The 19272-nt window shown below is 46.6% G+C and overlaps 1 pseudogene across 1 annotated transcript; it reads right to left on the minus strand.

The window, feature by feature from the left end:
- Positions 1–2499: 2499 nt before the first annotated feature.
- LOC149370227 (lewis-type alpha-(1,3)-fucosyltransferase-like) lies at positions 2500–18517 on the minus strand (annotated as a pseudogene). The gene is made up of 3 exons (XR_016291042.1): positions 18492–18517; positions 10172–10274; positions 2500–4737 (listed from the first exon to the last, which is right to left on the minus strand). The product of XR_016291042.1 is annotated as a lewis-type alpha-(1,3)-fucosyltransferase-like (transcript).
- Positions 18518–19272: the final 755 nt, after the last annotated feature.

A 19272-nucleotide genomic window follows, 5' to 3' on the forward strand; every position in this document is an offset into this window, starting at 1 on the left:
GATGCTGACTTTCCAGGTGACTTAAATTTTCTGTTACTCTCCTTTCTCTTTCATTTTTTTAACTCCTCACACCCCTGCCCCCGTGTAGGGTAGCAAACAGATTATCCTTCCGGTTAACAACCCTGCCTTTCCTCTTATTCCTCCTCGTCCTCCTTGCTGTGGTCTGGAATGATTAAAGCCTCACCAATTGTTTTCAAGCGCACAGGAAATAATAACTTCGATTCCAGAACATAAATATCTGCCTGCGTTTTGGTATTAATAGCCGGGCATGTACCGTTTTGTCCCCCAATATGCACGCTCTTCCCTCAAATGTTAGCGTCGCAAGAACCCACCGCCGCACTCACCTGCTAATCAGCATTTACCGTGTCCAGCTCGGCCATTCGACCGTGCTGGGATCGACCTTTATGGCCCACTTCCCTGCACTACCACAGGGCACCGCTGGATCATCGTCGCCATTTATCATCTCACGCGCTATGCGAAGACAGCCTCGTTACCAGCTACGACAGCCTATGACGTAGCCCGTTTCTTACTTCATAACATCATTCTTCGTCACGGTGCGCCTCAGGACTTGCTCAGCGATCGGTGCGGCGTGTTCTTGTGTGCGTCGTGGAAGCCCTTCTTCGGCAGTGTCACATCGTTCACCGCACAACGTTTTCGTACCATCCGCAGACGAACGCCATGACCGAGCGCTTTAACCGGACCCTCGGCGACATGATGGCCAAGTGCACTTCTGCCTATCACACCGACTGGGACCGCGTTCCACCTTTCGTTACCTACGCTTACAATTCTGCAACGCAAGCCACTACTGGTTTTTCTCCATATTTTCTTCTCTGCGGCCAGGAGCCTTCCTTCCTTGTAGACACCATGCTTCCTCGCCGTCCAGATTATTCCGAATTTACAACCGTCTCTCAAGCCGCTGCGCACTCCGAGGAATGTCATCAATAGGCCCATTCTTGTACTTCTCAAGATCAGCAACATCAGAAAAGCGCCCGCGCCGCTTCTACCGGTCTTCCGCCGTCTTATCTGTCTTCCCAGATCCTTGGTTTAGCTTTGGGTGCCCTCCTCCAGCTCAGGGCAGTTCACACAACTGCTAATCAAATACCAGGGCCCCTATCACGTTGTTCAGCACACATCCCCAGTTAATTATCTCATCGAACCCCTCTCGCCTACGCCTGATTATAGTCACCGCGGCCGTCAAATTATCCGCTTAGACCGCCTGAAGCCCTTCTACGACCTATCGTCTCGTGCCCTTAGGCCGCCAGGATGACGTCTTTTCACCCGGGGGGTATTGTAAGAAAGAGAGTTGGGGTGTGATGCACCAGCCGCCAACACTGACGAAGGAAAGAGGAAGAAAGACGAAGCTGACGAAGCTTAGTTTTGCGCTCATGAACGCTGGACTAATGAGCTCCACTGTGCTAACGAAGATTGTCGCCGTCCACATTTATTGCTTGATTCGCCTCTTTACACATGCAATAATCCTATCTTGGTATAATATACGGGCGCGTTTTGTAATACTAGGAATGAAAACACGACGTATAAAAGAACAGGAAATTCAAGAAATCAACATACACCGCAAAAAGTATGGTTCCGGAAAGCTGCCACGCGTTGTTACATGGGAGAGGACGGACTGAAAGCGAGTTACAGAAGAAAAGAACCTCGACGCATAGCGCTTACCGTCCAGGATACCTCTTCGCACACAGCACGCGCCCAATCAAAGCGCTTCTTATATGCCAACGCCATTCCCATTAAGTCTTGGCCAGCCTCATACATTAAATCACGCCACCGGCCTCCTTAATCCCGTCTCGTTCTAGAGCATGCCGCCACGTACCAATATCATGCAGCAATCCAAAAGGTGCAAATAAAGGTGGTCAGGACGTGTGTTATGAAAAATGGATATTTTTTTTTTATCTCGGAATTATATTTCCCACGGCGTTCCACGTGGCAGTTACAAATGGGAAAAAATAAATTGCTTTGTATCTGATCCGCTGGCAATTGATCGGTGCTGAATGCTGGGATCAAGCTGTGTTGAGACACGTATAACATCCGGATGACATCTTGTGTTGGGATTTAACTTCCATGTTCTCTTTACCGACGAATTTTGTTTTTAATTGTCACTTGACCATGAAAAGAAAATGTTACCTTGTGTGAGAGCCTCAGACTATACAAAATGGAACACGAGGATTGGACTCCGCCTTCTGGCCTTTTTTCGCCGTTCGGAACATGTTGGTTTGTCCAGAGTCAGATTCACATAGTGTGAACTTTACACACTCGGTCATTGTGAACATGACAGCCGTATTCATTTGTCTCTATTGCTGCCACCGAGTTACTTTAATTTAGGAGCACACCTTCGCACAGAAAGGAGTTCGTTTTGAGTTGTAGACTAGCAAACCGGTCAATCGTGCGCGTGCGTCGCTGCTTGTAATCACTGCTTCGTTGCAATACTCGTTGGGAAAAAGGACAAACTCTCTGTTTCTCATTTTTTTTATTTTTGTCCAGAATTGCTAGATGTTATTTGAAGGTAGGCTGCACTTTGGTCACTAGCAGTGAAAATGGCAAATACACCTTGAAAACTTTTACTGCGAGCAAAGGGACAATTTAAAGCTCAGAAAAAATCACCGGCAATTTAGGATTGCACTCCTAAATTCGAATGAGGTGCGCTAACAATTCATGTCGTTTGGTATCGCCAATGCTAGACGTAAATGTTCTTCTAGTGCTGGCACACTAATCTAAACGCTATTGAATGGAGTGGGTAAGTAAGCGCGAAGTTATCCGCAGAGAAGCATAGTGATGAGGTGGGGAACAGTTCACGTTCCCCTCTCCAGTCCCGTCAAATCAGGAGCCTTTGGCAGGTCCAAAGGAGCAAGACTGAAACCAACTCGAGAAGACCAGTCGTCACCTTCCCTCGAGTCCAGCGTCCCCTTCTTCGGCATCCGCACGCATCACTTTCACCGTGTGCACTCACACGGCGAGCCTTCCGGATCCGTCCCCTTTATCCTCTTCCGTTTCGGAGACCCGCCTGACAGTCTGGGCCAAAAGTGAGAGCCGCCGTTTTCCCCTCTTTCTCCAATGCCGCGTCCCTCCACATTAGTTTCTCTGGTAAAGGACGGAGTTTTCATGGTAACCGCCTGCTCTCATAGGCTTCGGACAGACAAAAGTGAAATGTAGAATCTTAGGCCATAGTGCTAACGGACTTAAGCGTCATCAAAACTGTCAATTTCGAAGAGAAGCAGTCAACTGTTCCCTGGGATATAGGGTGTATCACCCATGCCAGCCTCAATTCCTTCTAATCTATTATAACGCGCATACCTTAACACCTAAGCTTTGTTGCTAGAAAGCAGCACTTGAGACATGTGGCACACTAAAGACTCCTAACGTGCTCCAACTAGATTCAGCGGGCCTACGGACCAATCAGCGCCATCTCGGGTGAAGCGTAGTCTGTCTCATCCGCCCTATAGTAAACCGAGGGGTGGTTACTCAACATGCACATCCTCATATCGGCAGCGTCAATTTAAAGCCACGTCACGGTAAACTCTGAGCATTTAGGCGTCCCTGCACTCGATGAGACATACCTTGCACGCCCCACCTTCGGCAATGGCTACCTTCATGCCACCAAGCCTCCATGTCATTATAAGACGAAATACGCAGCATTTCTCCGGTAGTGTGCATCTTTCTACAAAGCTCGCAAACGCAGTTGTACATCCGCACCACCTCTTGACTGTCCTTCCATTTGAAATAGGACGCATACGCTGAATAGTTTTTCGTTAGAGCTACCAGGTGCTCAGCGAGGTGTTTTGGAGATGGGAAGGCGAGCGCGTCGATGTATGAGGTGGATGGCGCGATGGCACTGTAATTTGCACCGCCAAACACGACCGGTACAATGCTATACTTTAATGCTATGAAAAGTTTTTCTGTTGCGTAATCAGCGCATATAGAGTTTTCGAAAGCCAGGATAAAAAAATAATTACGCTCAAAATTCCGGTAGCAGCTATCCTCTCGCGATTTTGGGCACTTGAAGGTACCACAACGGCCATACACATCGACTTGTACGTGCCGCCTTAGTTCTTCGACAAACGCCTCTCGCCTACCATTGGTCCCGCAGTTGCTTACCGCCCAGACAGCAGTTTTTCCCTTAGATTTCCACAAGGCCCTAAGGTCTTTGCTGGAGGCCATGCCGGAACTTCGAGGAACGATGTTGCCATAAGGAACAGTACATCCGAATCTGACCTGTATGTCATTGTCCAATTGAATATGATCTTCCTATACCTGAGATTAGAAGCCCACGTATTCGGTGGGGATTCTCTAGTAAAGAAGACCCACTTTTGCGACCGGGAACGAAAACGTGGCACATTCTGAATATCGCCTACATGAAACACGACGACTTCGCTTGAGGCCAGTAGACGGCGGTCGTTGGTGATGAGGCATTTTGCGCTGCAGCCTTGAATCACCTCTTCGCCCCTTCTTGAGTCGTTAAGGTTTCCATGCCAAGAACCAAATGATTTTGTCCACATCATGATTCGAGGCAGACGCCTTGCTGTACTGATGTTTCCCGCCAAACCAGTATGTATGAAAGAGTCACTGGTGGCCCGGAGGACAAACTTTTGGAGCGTAGCTGTCTGTACAGCATTACGTTGTAAAAACATGTGTAAATAGCTGTCAGTGTTATGATTGCGGCCATCCACTTTATAGCCGTCTTTATGGGTGCGGTCAGTTTGGAAGTGAAGAGCAAGAAGGTAGTTCCTAGAGAGAAAAGAGGCAGAAATGGAGGGTTGTAATTAATCACATTTTTAGAAATTGACCAAACACTGAGCTACAAGTGAAAACCAACATTGAGAAGTGAAACTCGTGGTGGGGGCGTTGCGATGCATGTCAAGCAAAACATATCCTCCGACATTTTTAAACCATTTACGCGGATCACTAGGGATTATGAATCGTTGTGCGTACAAGCCGAAGAACAATTGTTTACTGTGGTATATCGGCCGCCATAGCATTTTCTTCGAGTTCGTTGAAGAAGTATTAGACTATGTTGCAGATAAAAATTATCGCTTGCTACTAGGTGGTGACTTCAATGTAAACATGGGCAGTGATAACGTTCATTCTTTACAGCTGAATAATATAGTGACTTCGTGCGGCTTCAAAAATGTGATTTCGACACCAACTCGCGTTTCGCTTACTGGACAATCATTGCTTGATCAGTTCATTGTAAACGCAGACACAGCAGTTGAAACTGCGGGCACTATAAGCTATGACATAAGTGATCATAGTCCCATCTTTATATCATATTCAAGCAATCTCTCCAAGAAAAAAATGCTTAAGCCTCCAATAATCTCTCGGTGCCTATCGACAGCAAACATGGATTCTTTTCGCGCGTGTGTTTCAGACGGTGACTGGTCTCTTGTATATGAGAAAACAAATGCGAACGATGCCTACAATGCATTCCTCTCTATTTTTCGCCGTTACTATGACACCTGCTTTCCATATAGACGAGTGAAATCGAATGGAAGTATAAGAAAGCCTTGGGTTGGGCCCGACCATCTGAAAATGATAAAGAAGAAAAACAAACTTTTCAAAAAATTCCTGGACACCAGAGAGCCATCTGCTTTCTTAAAATTCAAGAAATGCAGAAATAAGTTAAATGCGGAGCTAAGGAAAGCGAAGAAATTGTATTATAATAACCTTTTTACAAATACTTTAAAGAGTCGTCCTCATAAGGCATGGAATGTTATAAACATGGTGTTGAAGGGCCGAAATCCAAGGTTTTCAGCGGCAGAATTTCTAAGCAATACAAACCTCTCCGGTGTTGACTTAGCGGAACACTTTAATACTCATTTTGTCAACTTGACAAATACACAAGATAGCCTGAAAGCAGATTTCACCTTTCCATCTCGCTGCAGTGACACTCTTTTTCTTCAGCCAACCGATGAGGCAGAAATTTGTTCCACATTTCTGAACTTACATAACAGTAATGCCAAAGATGCTGACGACTTGCAAATAAAGCCGGTTAAATACGTTATTGATATCATCGCACCCTATTTATCGTATATATTTAACTTAGTGCTTGAATCAGGCTGTTTTCCAATCGCTATGAAGAAAGCAAGAGTATCCGTTATACATAAGGGGGGCGAAAAGAATGATATTAATAACTATCGACCGATATCTATACTTCCTGTATTTTCAAAAGGACTAGAAAAACTAATATTTGCACGTATTAACATCTTTTTCTTGAAGCATAGCTTACTAACCGACTGCCAGCACGGTTTCCGGAAAGGCAGGTGTACTGAAACGGCTTTACTTACAATGAAAGAACTTATAATTAACAACATTGACAACAACTACCTTACACTCGGCATATTTATTGACTATAGCAAAGCTTTTGACCGTCTAAATCATCAAATATTATTACACAAACTGTTTGCATATGGCTTACGTGGTGTATGTCATTCGTTGCTTGAATCTTACTTATGTGACCGGCAACAGTGTGTTTCTATTGACAATATCTGCTCGTCTTTTCAAACAGTTACCTCCGGCGTACCTCAAGGTAGTGTTCTGGGGCCGTTTTTGTTCAATGTATATATTAATGACGCTGTTGAAAATAGAAATATTGCATCATTTGTGCTTTATGCTGATGATATGAGCATGTTTGTTTCTGGCAAACATATTAGTGCAGTTCTAGCGGAAGCTCAATCTGAATTGCTGAAAATTTGGGATTGGTCAAATCTTAATGGACTAAAAATTAATACAACTAAAACTAAAGGTGTACTGTTCAAAGCCGGAAACAAACATGTGGATATAAACCACCCTCTTGTACTTGGTCCTGAAGTGATAACATTAGTTGATAAACTTAAAATATTGGGTGTAGCCTTCTCCGCTGATATGACATGGACTAGTCATATCGAATCATTATCAAAACACCTATCAGCAGCAGCAGGTGCAGTATCACGATGCCGGCATCTCTTACCAGTGAAAGCCAGACTCCAAGTTTACCACGCTCTTTTTGCTTCTAGAATTAATTACTGTACACTTGTGTGGGCTACAACGAGCCTTAAGAATCTGTGCATTCTTCATCGTTTGCAAAAGAAAGTTTTGCGCTACATTGGCAATCTCCCACGACTACATGCAACCGGCCAGTTATTTGCAGATTTTGGCATTATCAATGTGATGACTGTCTTTGAATTCCGCTTAGTCTACTCGTTGTTCTTTTCAAGTGAAGATTTTAAAGCATTTTTAACCGCTTCTTCTTGCTTAACTAGTCAAAGAAGTGATCCCCGAACCCGTGCTTCAGATATGTGGTTTCTACCACATCGTCGCACGGGATACTTACTTCAATCACTTACATACCAGGTTCCCTTTGTGCTGAATAAACATGAAAAACTGCGTGCTGATTTCACTACTTTTACTCGGAGACAAGTTCGCGAATATTTCATGAAACGTTGAAACAATCCTTTTGATGCTTTGATTGTATCCCTCTGGTAATACCATCATGTTGCACTGTTATTTTGGTAACCACATATCTATTCTTTATACCTGCGTTTATACCTGCGTTTATACCTGCGTTTATACCTGCGTCTATACCTGCGTCTATACCTGCGTTTATACCTGCGTTTATACCTGCGTTTATAACTGCGTTTATAACTGCGTTTATAACTGTGTTTATAACTGTGTTTATACCTGTGTTTATACCTGTGTTTATACCTGTGTTTATACCTGTGTTTATACCTGTGTTTATGCTTGTGTTTATGCCTGTAATATGTTCCATGTAAAGCAGCTTCCTGCTAAAACTGTCGCCTGCTGATGTATGCGAGGGCCCTCGGCACTCTCAAGCAGTGAGAAACTGCTTTTTCGCTGAGGTGCCCCCCAACCTAGAGTTGGAAAATAAACATTGAATTGAATTGAATTGAATTGAATTGAGAAGCGAGCGCCCCTTCAACTGCTTGCGTAAAGGCTGATTTTGTACATTAAGGAGGCGCGGAAAGGTCTCCAGCAAGCCCCAAGTTTACTTTTCCCAATACATAGGTTATAATAACCCGTGTATTGTGTACAAGTAAAAGCGTTATGCACTTCACTTAGCTTGCGAGAGCATTAGCAGCCTCTTTGATACCACCCCTAACCTGCCCAGGCTGCCTCAGGATATCAACAATATTGGTCCCATCGCCTGTCTACAATTTATTTTATTAATTGGCTCTCCCCGGAAACTAAACTCAGAAGACAACAGTCATGAAGCCTGTCTACCTTCAATTTCAGACCTCAAACCTGTACCTAAGTAGACGCGGAAGTTAGACGGGGGCGCATTAAGCGACCGAAACTCCATGTAATCCAAATATCGCTGCTCCGACCTTACTCCAAGCTGAATAAGCACTAATTGCTTTCCTGAGCAGAACCCGACACACCTTAAACAGTTCACGTTGCATATTGCTTTGTTTCATTTCACCCTCCAGGCATGACTGCGGACCTCATGATAGCTGCCCTTAGTCCGAGGTCTGTGTCTTGCAGTTCTTTACTCTAGACACAGATTGCCACGGAAAGAGGGCGAACTCTCTTTGTAGCTCTCTCTTTCCACGTTAACCCCTTCTGACGAATTTTCCCACTTTTATCTCTTCTTCACCCTTGTTTAGGCAGAAACCAAAACAGCCTGCTCACTCCCATCATGGACGTACAGGGCAATAACGCGTACAGTTTTTACTCATAAATGCTGGGAGGATCTCGTATAAGCACACCTGTAGGGAACAGGACACGGCCCAGAGAGGAGATAAAGGAAGGCGGGCGAAGGGGACTAAACGTACTTCCCACGCCGTAGAGCCGGATGCGACAACAGGACGCCCGGCCGGACCACGATCAAGGGTGGTGCTCTTTACTGGGTGGTGCTCTAGGGTTGTTTTGTTTCAGGTCCTTGCATGCCTTTATGAGTTGAGAATTTTTATCCGCGCTTATTGGTATTGTTTTGTTGCATTATAACGATTGGTCTTGTCCTTTCTTAACAGACCTAGGTGATTAATGCCTTTTTCATTCGACGCTTCCCAGGCACAGCCTTTTCGAGCCGTTATTTAGTCTTGATCATTTTCACGAATGGCTTACGGGTGTTTTATATTGGGGAGTTCTTTCTTTTTATTTAATTTCATTCGTGCAGAGGCAAGTTTCAATTTGCATTTTTTTTTTCGTTCATGGTGCCACTTGGGACTAATGAGGTTAACATTCCCCGTCAAGTGCGCAGACTCCCGGGCCGGCCTGCACCAACCTTTCAATCTCGTCTATCAAGCTTCTGCTTTCAGCGAGCGCTTTGGGTCTATTGAAAGCGACATTATTTTCACCGCTTTCGCCGAAGTGGATAATTGAGTAAAACTTGGATGGGACGCTCAAGCTCTGCCTTGAGGGTATGACACGATAGCGTTCGTCGGCACATTGTTCTCGACAAACCCGATGCCACGAAATCCAGCATAGCTTCCGCGCCGAACGAACGGACTGCAAGCCGCAAGCTTCATGGTGAATGCGCTCTGGATGTGCGCTGCGTTTATCGCCGCTCACCGCGTCATTCCTGCGTCCCCGCCCAGCCCCACTGAGCCCGAACGAGACGACCGGGGGGCGCTGCCGTCGCGCGCTATCTGTTGGGGCAGTGGCGTACATTGCGAGGAGGAGGAGGGACTGGTTTAGTAGGCGCCGCCTGATGGCGCTACGTGCGTGCCAAGCGAAGAGGAAAAGTAGCGGAAACGTACTTTTCTACTCGCTTAACTGCGAATTCTGTAATTTCCAGGCTCATACTGATGAATATACACCACAGTACATATCTCTAAAGAACCCTTCTAAGACAACACCGTATTCACTAATCACGCCTTTGTTCATCGGAAGCCATCCAAATAGTGTGGCTGAGGGGTTAGCGTGCTCGCTTCGCACTCCGGAGGCCCTGGTTCGATTCCCCAACTCGACCAATTTTCTACTCGTTTTTATTTGTTAGTGCTTCTGGGATATTTTGGTCACGGCCAACGCCGCCGACGGCGAAGACGACACCTGCTTTCCACGACATGGGGCCCTTAATGCCTTCGCGTTAAAATCCTTGCTGGAAATAATAGATGATGTACCCGGCGATAATGAGCATTCTACAAACTGCTTCTGTCACTGCAAGACCAGAAAAATTGTAGAATTTAGCTTCGATGAGAAATATTTGCAAGAAAATCCAGCTCACCATATTCAAAACACCTCCCGTGCTTTTCTTGAAGGCCATTTGCGGCACTAATAGTAGGAATCCTGCCTTCGGTTGCAAAAGACAGACTCGTCCATCTTGGCTCCTGCGCACGAGCAGAACATCGACAAGACAGAAAATTTGCAGTGCGGCGGGAGCTTTTATTGACTTGTACGACGGGTTCCTAACGGATGCGGTAAACGTGAAAAACTACGCCGCATAGTCTCAGGTTCTCTTCGTACTTAAGCTGGAATGTGTAGGACAGGGCTGGCATCTATCCCCCCTGCCCCTAGTGTGGTGTTTGAGGTGATGTACACTATTATCTTCTGTGTTTCCTAGATACCGACGTGGAGAAGGCGGGTCATGCTACCTTCTCTGGAGAGGACACGGTTGCCACACGTTCTCTGGAATGCACTATTTACACAATTGGGACCCTGATAATTGCGAGGCAGGTTGTTAACTACGGCATTGCTATGGCAGAGCAATTCCTGACAGAATTTACGCAATGCTAAGCCCGCTTATAGCCGACAACATCAGCTTCAATAAAGCTATCTAAAATGAAGTGTGGTACTGGCGGTTAAGTGCTGCGGGGCAGGTTGTTAAACACAATAAGGGCAATGGTCTGAGAACAGGGTCAGCGGAGGATTGTGTACTCAGTGCCTTAACATCTCGGGAAGACTGGGGACGCACTTTGAGATGACGATATGCAATTGTACGGAGGAGTGGTGCAAATGAAAAATGAAGCAGAGCAAGAGGAGACTTTCCTAATTCACCTCCATCTATGGGGCTTAACAAGGAGCCTTACCGCCATTAGCTTGGCGAGCAACACCGGGAGCGCCCTTACGCGCGTGCAGCCGTAGCGCGGGATGTGCGGAATCGCGCCTTTTTCCCGCATTTTCCAACCGCTGTGTTGATATGCCAGCATCATGTCCGTTCACTGCTGTGTGTCATGGTGCAAGATGAGAAGACTGCTCGAAGAAAAGGGCTCAAGGGCAAGTAGGCCTATTATCAGCCTTTCCTCATTCATGTATTTAGTTCGTGCGTGACCTCTGTGGGGACGCGCTTACTCGTCCCCTGTATTTCGCTTCCCCGCATTGCACCTTCTACTCGTCTCCGGTGGTTCGCTTCGCAGCAATGCACCCTCCTTAGTTGTGTTACTTTAACTATCAGGGGAAGGCGCTGGCGTCGCAGAACCACGAGCGCCACGGATGGCGTGTTTGCTGCGCGTGCGCGATTGGATAGACGGTTCTCTTCTGCTTGGTGCCGGGGAAGCGCGTTGACGTTCGGCGCGAGGCTCCGCTCTTTGCCGGCTGGCGCTAACCCTCGTGGGGAGGAACGTTCCCCGCATCTCGTCCTGTCCGCCCTCGGAGTTTTCCTCTGCCCTACCGTGAGTGAACATTCGCTCGTAACCGTGCTGGTGAGTCGGATGTTCTCGATTCCTCGGCGTATTTTGTTGCTAGCTGGCGTTATTGTTGTTGTAACAATAAATGCCTGTTTGTGTCAGCCTGTGTGTCGTTCCTTTGTTCCCGCAGAGCGTGGCCCGCCGTGGCAGGTGTGCGCTCGGTAGCGTACGGGAGCACGGGTTGGGGTCCGCGCGGTTTTGAACTGTGTCAGCCACGGTTACGCGGGCAGGACGTATTTATATCTCCGCAATTATTAAAACCCCACACCTTGTGTCTACTTTTTTTTTCAGTGATATTTCCTGCCTGAGGTTATAAAAGGGCATGTAGTGATGGATGACGAGGATGCTTAAATAAATAAAAAAGGTTCATTGACTTAATGAAGTCCAGGAGTAAACGGTGAAGCGATTTCTGTGGCCTAGCGGTATATGAAGCAGGATTGTTCGGTGAGAGATCCACTGCCGCCAGGTGCCGAATTTTTGGCGGATTCAAGAGCCGGATAAAAAATAGCAGGTGGTGAATGTCGGCCTTAATATTTCTGTTCTTGCAGACTGGACACCCTGGGCGGGGATATACACCTTCGAATTGCGGCCACTTTCGTGTCACGGCTGGACTTAGGGCAACCCGGACCCGGACCCTCCGAAGCGCAACCTCCTCACCACGGGTAAGACCGCGGTGGAGGGTTACCGCACACGGAGGGATTAGAGCACATGTGCAGTGCCGGAGGTGTTCTTTTCTTCTTAAAAGGAGGGTGGTGTCCTGCAGAGCGAGGACTCGAGGCAAAGATGGGGTTGGGGTTTACTTCTTTTGTTGTAGGCGTCCTTCTACTGCTTCCCAGGGGACGCTCATTCGAAGAAACAGGTAGTCATTGCAATTAAATGTGACGAGGGGAAGTTTTTCAATGTCACAAAATTCAACAAAATGTGCTCGAGGCATTTTGCGGAAGACTGCTGTCTTCGGAATGTAGCGGGGAATCGGCGTTACCTCAGACAAGATGCTGTGCCGACTGTGTTCGTCTTTATGCGCTGAAACCTCCACCGAGATGGAAACTTCGAAACAGGCAATCATGGAGCATAAGCTTGGACTCCACCGGTGCTTGTGCCACTACATCCGAGCTTGTGCCGCCCACCGATGTTGTCACCGTGCCATCGGAGGCGGCAGATATCAGCGACGGGAGCATTCCTGCCGAGTCCGGCACATCGAACAGCTTCGGTGACGACGCTGCGTATTGTGTGTCCTCGCGCGAAGGGGTAGAGCGCAAGCAAAAAGTTCAAGCTTTGATTGCACATACTGAAACCCTTGAGGCAATGCTTCAGGGCCAAGCAGAGGAAATCAACTTAATAAAAGTCTCTTTTAACAGTGCCCATCGTGAAGGTAGAAGCTAAATAGGTGCTTGTAGAGCTTGTAGAAAAGAGCGTGTAGAAGCTAAAAATGTGCAGCTTGAAACACGACTGAGTCAAACATTTTCTGCCACGGGCAAACTGGATATGCAGCAAATTCAGAGTGAAAAGTCTGCACATCGTCCTGCAGTGCCTGCATTGCTGTCCCATATCAGGGTATGGCTTGCAGCTCATTTGAAATGCCGTACCTGAAGCAAAGATATCAAAATAGTCATCCTTACTGCACTGAAAAGCAACACCTCCAGTTCATACAGATAGGCTGCGCTAGCGTGTATAGCTGCGGAGTTGTTCTGCTACCGACCACGAGAGCTCGAGACCGATTCATAGCTTATGAGGCAGTATCTGTGACAATGGCGAAATACGGAAACGCCCTTGAATTTTCTGCGCATATCAAAAAACACAGATCGTCGAAATTAGCCGTGTTCTCTGCACGCCGGGCCTCATATTGTAACAGCGTCGGCTGATTACGCCGCTCAAGCAATATCTCAATGCACGCGTGGGCACTTTGGCGAAATGTGGGAGCATGTGTGTTGATGACGGCCGTTTATCTTTAAGAGGCAGAATAGTTAAGCACCCTCTCGACAGTAGTGTGGAGCAATGAAAACAATGGTAGGCGGTTTAGCACTGTTAATGATTGAACATTATTCGAAAGCCTGGTTTTTTGCTGGTGCACACACACCACCGTATATACCTCAAAGCGCGAATTAAGTGTCCACTGACCCAGGAGCCACTTATGCGATTTTCGTTTCATCACAGTCAACGGAATCTACAACGTTGTCAACGCCAATGAACCCAATGAACGCTTGCGTCCTCTAGTGCGGTGTTTCGGCCACAGCGTGATCAGCTCCAACGCATACGGCGCACATCTATCACTACCGCCGTGTAGCTCAAAGCGCTATTGAGGTGTCCACTCAGCCAGAGACCTAGTTATGCGCCTTTCCTTTCGTAACTATTCCAGAGGTTTCAAGTCCACCTGGGGATTTTGCGGGGCAGGAGGCTAATAATGCTTTCGCCCTAAAAAACCTTGCAACGAATGTATTTTAATAACGAGCTCCGAAGGACCACAGGAGCGCGTCCTTGATGCTGTTCCACCCATTCATTCAGTTCCAGCAAGTAGAACACAAGGTTGCATAAAATGGCTTGGTCTCGACATTAGTTTCAACACTTCAGAGCATTGCTGCACTTAAACAAGCGCGCATATATGCCGCCGCAGTGAACGACCAGCAGCACCTACAGTAGCCACCGTAGCTCGGCGACTTGGCCAGCCTACATCGCGTGGCGCCATCTGTCTGCATTCCAAGGAAGCACGCGGAGCTGCGATCGCGTTCTGGTCGCTCGGTCGGGCGCAGTGTCAACACCTAACTATACTGGGTGTTTCACCTCAGACTTAACACCGCTTTAAAATATAGGCTTCTTGAGTTAGAAGAGCGCTTTTTTCTACACAGCATTGTCTGCGGTGTAGTACATCAGCATTCAGCTAAGACGTACTAACTAGCAGGCTGGTTAACCAATATTTAAGTTAACTTTTTTAACAATTACTTTTAGTTTTCTTAATTACTGATAGGCGTTTATCCCATCCTAAGTAATATCTGTATAAGTTTCTAGAGGAGGAGGAGGAGGAAGAACATTTATTTCCGCCGAATATGGCGCGGCAGCCACCTCCGGGTCCGCACGCAGGCGTCCGGGGAGGCAGTCTGTCGCACCGCGGCCGGATGACATCCGATCCCGTCTAGGAGAAGAGGTCTGCAGCCTCGGCCGCCAGGCGGACGGCGAAGCGCTGAGTTTTTTCGTCGGAGCTTCTCAGCGTGGTCTCCCATTCATCGCTAGTTTTAATCGCGTTGTGCCCTGGGGCACGAAAACATCTCCAAATTATGCGATCTAATGTTGCTACGTGGCCGCAAAATTTACAAATTTCGGTTTCTGCACCGTCCGTCTTCCGCCCTCTGGCACCCGTCCAACTCCTCCTCAGGGGCGCGTTTACCCTCGCCGCTATAGCCGAACAAATTTTGGCTCTATCGGGAGTATATATATGCGCTTTCGAGAACCTTGGTGGGTACTACACCACTTTCAATGCAATGCGTAAAGAGCCCTCTTCTAACGGAAAAACCCTACTTTTAAAAATTGGGTAGTCTTAGGTGAAATACCCTATATTATTGCACCGTGATCGCTTGTTGCTTTGGCGTACGAAACAATTGTTCTCTCGTGTGTTCGTGATGTCGGTGGGGTGACATTTACGGACGCGTTTATGTTTGTGGCTCGTGTCCTTTGAAATTACTGACAGTGCTATGAGAGCTGCATGACTGGGTAAAAATCGCTAGCCGCGGCCGCTTTCTCTGGCGGCGTGGACTGTGAACGAACTTCTATTTGGTAACTGCTCCTGACCAAGCTGTTATCTTGTTTTGATTCGCGTAATAGTCGGGCATACGCCCCGGCCTACGTCACGGATGTCATTTCGAATGAGAGATGAAGGATGTGGCTTGGAGTGGTTTGAAAAAACTTCGCTGGTGGTGGCGTGTTGCAGTAGATTTGGTCTCGTGTAGTGACTATTTGCTGTGTTTTTCTCAGTGCTATCGAATGTTTGCGCAGTAACAACAATTTACAAGGGCAAACTCGTCCCCTTTCAGTTGGTAAAATTATTCCGAAATGTCAAAAATATATTTCGACCAGCAACTACGAAAAATTATCCTCCTAAACAAGGAAATTTCTATGCCGCTTTGTTAAATTTGAAGGGAAGATATCTGATGAAGACTTTCCCTTTTTAATGCGCTAGCATTAATCGCCGCGATGAGCGAATTGAGCGATCTGTGTGTGTGTGCTCTTTCTGCACAGCACCAGCATAAAAAATACCAGACAAAAACTTCCACGAGTGAGGTTATAACCAAGGAATTTCTCGTGGGAAACGAGTATGCAACCTCACAGCCACGACGGGTGCCGTCTTACTGGACGTATAAAGGTGGACACAATGGACATGAACATAGTGAGCATCATCCTAGTGGGCGTGAGCAAAAAGAAAATTGATGATGTATGCAAACTCTGCTTCTGTTGACGTGATGAAAAGCTACTGCGGAGTAGCCTGTAAAACCTCCGCGCGCCGCCCAGTCGCATCGGCCTCGAGCCAAACATGGACGAGGCAAAATGAGAAATGTCTTGGCACGACTTAGACAATGCCTTAAACACGCCACTGTTGTGAAAAATAGCAACAGGGAAATGATGCGCTGTGAACAAGATGGTGGTGGCAGTGGTACCAGTGGTTCAGCAGATGTAAAAGAAGGTGTTTTAAACGGACAAAGAAAAATGTTTTTGCAGTGGTTGGTGTAGTCAACTGCTTACTAGCGCATTAAAACCTTACTCTTGTAGAACTTGGCCAGTCATTTCTTTTTATTGTGGTGTCTTTTTTTGAAGTTTTTTGACAATTGCGCAACATCTGCGCAACATCTGCGTGTCACCCAAGCATGCTGTGAACCTATGCATCACAATTATTTCAAAAAGTGAGGGCTCTGGAGTCTAAACTGAAAACTGACTGCGCAAATAAACAACCGTCTTGATCAATGGGCGAAGTATTTTCGCCGCAATCAAAAGTTTGCTGAGGGTGCCAGGAGGGTTTAGTATCAGACTGCACTAAATCCAGTCCATGTATCAGTATTGGGCTAAAAGAATGCGTGTCGGCAGGCTTTCATAGACACAGCACACATTTCGTTCACTGTAATTCTGAAGTGTGCAAACAATTATTACACAGCACGCAAGGGCTCTTCCTTGTTACTACGAAAGCACTGTTCCGATGAGTAAACCCCAAGCAAGACCTTTGGATGTCTGTGGGTTTGTGCCAAGTGAAAGAAACAAGTAAAAATAAATTTTACAAAAATATCCGCGACTGTGATTTGAAACACCGAAGACGCGAACAGATCAGCTTCGCTGGGCACTGCCCGAGAGCGCTAGGTTGTTGTCACCGAAAACGTCTCGTGATCGGCTGAGGCAATCAAATACCCACGCGCTGTGCATTGTACATTGTCTTCTTCATTTAGTAATACTACTATCAAACTAATATTCGCGCTTTGAGCTATGTGAAGGTACTGGCAGATAGAAGTGCGCTGCATGCGTTGTCGTGGTTAGCATTGTAACATAAGCAAGGTACTAGAACAATGCGCGTTGGCGTTGACAACATTGACGCAGAAACGCAGCACTGGAGCATAGACCGCAGACGTTGCATTGGGTAAATTCGCAGTGGTGACGAAAGAGTTGAAAACGCACGTAAATGGCTCCCTGGGTCAGTGGACACCTCAATTCCGCTTTCACGTACGTGGCAATGGCTTCCGCCTGCAAAAGGCTATGCTTGCCCACAATACTTCATTATTGGCAATATCAAACAGCAAGCCATTTTTTTGTGATTTGACTGCCTTCAATAAAGCGGCAAGTGATGTAGCAGATGCTTGCAATACTCAGGGAAGGAGCGAGGGTTGCGTAAGCCGTGCATATTTCTTCAAAACAAAAAGTAAGCTTGCTTGACACGAGGGCGTAGTTTTAATTGTTATTAGTTAGGTGAAGTTTCGCTTCCCAAATAAATCTTTCAGTTTATAACGCTTGTGCTGCATCGCTCCTCGTACTTGATATCTGATATTTTTTAGTGCAAGTTTCTTTGCCATAATCTACTACACGAAGGAAGTCGCTCGTATATGAAGCATATATAAGCGGCTATGCATGGCTTAGGACCAAGCTGAAAAATAACGAATGAAGACAACCCGTCAGAAATGAAAAGCCTTCAGCGAGAATAGTGATAGTTCGCGAGAACTTTCTACCGGCAGTGGTTCAAAAAATTCAAGTTCCAGAAGTTCTCAAAAAACGTTACATCAAAAACGCACGGTTAAGAGGCTGAACATGTCCTGAGTGGCTACTAGAATAGAAGGCATCCTAAGAAAGTAAAGCATTGTAAAACGGCATAGCTTAAAAATTACTAAAACTAACTTGAGTTTTACGGGATAGGTTAAGAGAACAATGGGCGGTAAACAATCGCAGAAAAGGCAATATAACAGCTTCGGGCAGCATAGAAACCGCCTCGGGGAAATTAGTACAAAATCATGCGAAAAATGCATGAAAAATAAGAAAAAAAAAGCGCGTATAAAGGTGCCCCGCTTTGTCGCATTGACGTACGTGTCTTGCGGTGCGAGAGCCAGTTGTGGTCGATCACCCGCACAATCTCTTAAACGTACTTGAAAAGTGGCCATACTACCCAGGCTCTTGAAATATGAAAGCCGCCTACTCGTCCAAAAACTGCGAAAAATCACCTGGATTAACCCTGCCTGTTTGACTACTTCTTTAACACTGTGCGTTCCTGGTCGGCGTAGTGCATTAAATAAAAACATCAGCGTAGTGGCCGCCACAGAAGAGAGGAGCACTTCTGATTATACTTTTTGTGCACCTATATAGCCATAAGATAATAAAGCTCTACAAAGAGCTTTCTATTCCCCATGGTTAGTGGACTTGTGGCATTGCGACAAATCTGCTGAGTGGTTTAGGAGAGAGACTCACATGACTGTCTTCATCCAGCGCCGACGGAGTCACTGCGAACGGCGAGAGAAATGCGTAGCTCAGATGCGTGAGGCCGCAAAGGTTAACGATGTAGTCTGCAGATTGTTTTTTTACCTCAGAACGTGTGAGTATGTCGGCGGAGCTGCGCCAGACGATTCGATGAGTCCTTAGCAGCTGTCGCACATGGAATGCTTTTTTTTGTACCGCATTGTATCTCGAGTCAAACCGAAAGAGACAAACGACTGGAACCAGGTGCCGACGCGGCGTTGAGACAAAAAGGCTGTGGCCACGTATCATAAAACACGTCCCTGTAATGAATAAGGCCATATTTGCTACCCACTCTGCTTAGCTGGTAGCCATGGTAGCAATGACGGCAGTTGAGGTTCCCACTTAGAGCACGGAAATCTCTGCACGATCCTTGTTAATGTGAACGGTCAATGGCACAGAAGGCAGTAAGATAATATCGTTATGAAAAAGCAGCAGCGAAGTGATGCAGCAACAGTTCTGATTGGCCATCGACATTTGTTTTACAGCGGTCAAAAACCGAAGCCTACTACTGTTTTACAAGAATGGTAGAAAGAAGCAGACTACGGTGGACACACTAAACAGGCCACCCAAAAGCCACTTATCACAGTTTCCGGCTTATGGAGTGTGATATACATTACACGGTGAGCAGGAAGCATCTCATCACCGCTGCGCACAGTTGAAACGATCCGACGCGTTTGAAAGAGATCCGAATGCAGCTGAACGTTTTAAGCTTCTCAATGCACATCTTTTCAAG

The sequence above is a fragment of the Amblyomma mixtum genome, chromosome 1 (genome assembly GCF_055824585.1).
Source record: "Amblyomma mixtum isolate Tamu chromosome 1, ASM5582458v1, whole genome shotgun sequence".
In the NCBI taxonomy this organism is placed as follows: Eukaryota; Metazoa; Arthropoda; class Arachnida; order Ixodida; family Ixodidae; genus Amblyomma; species Amblyomma mixtum.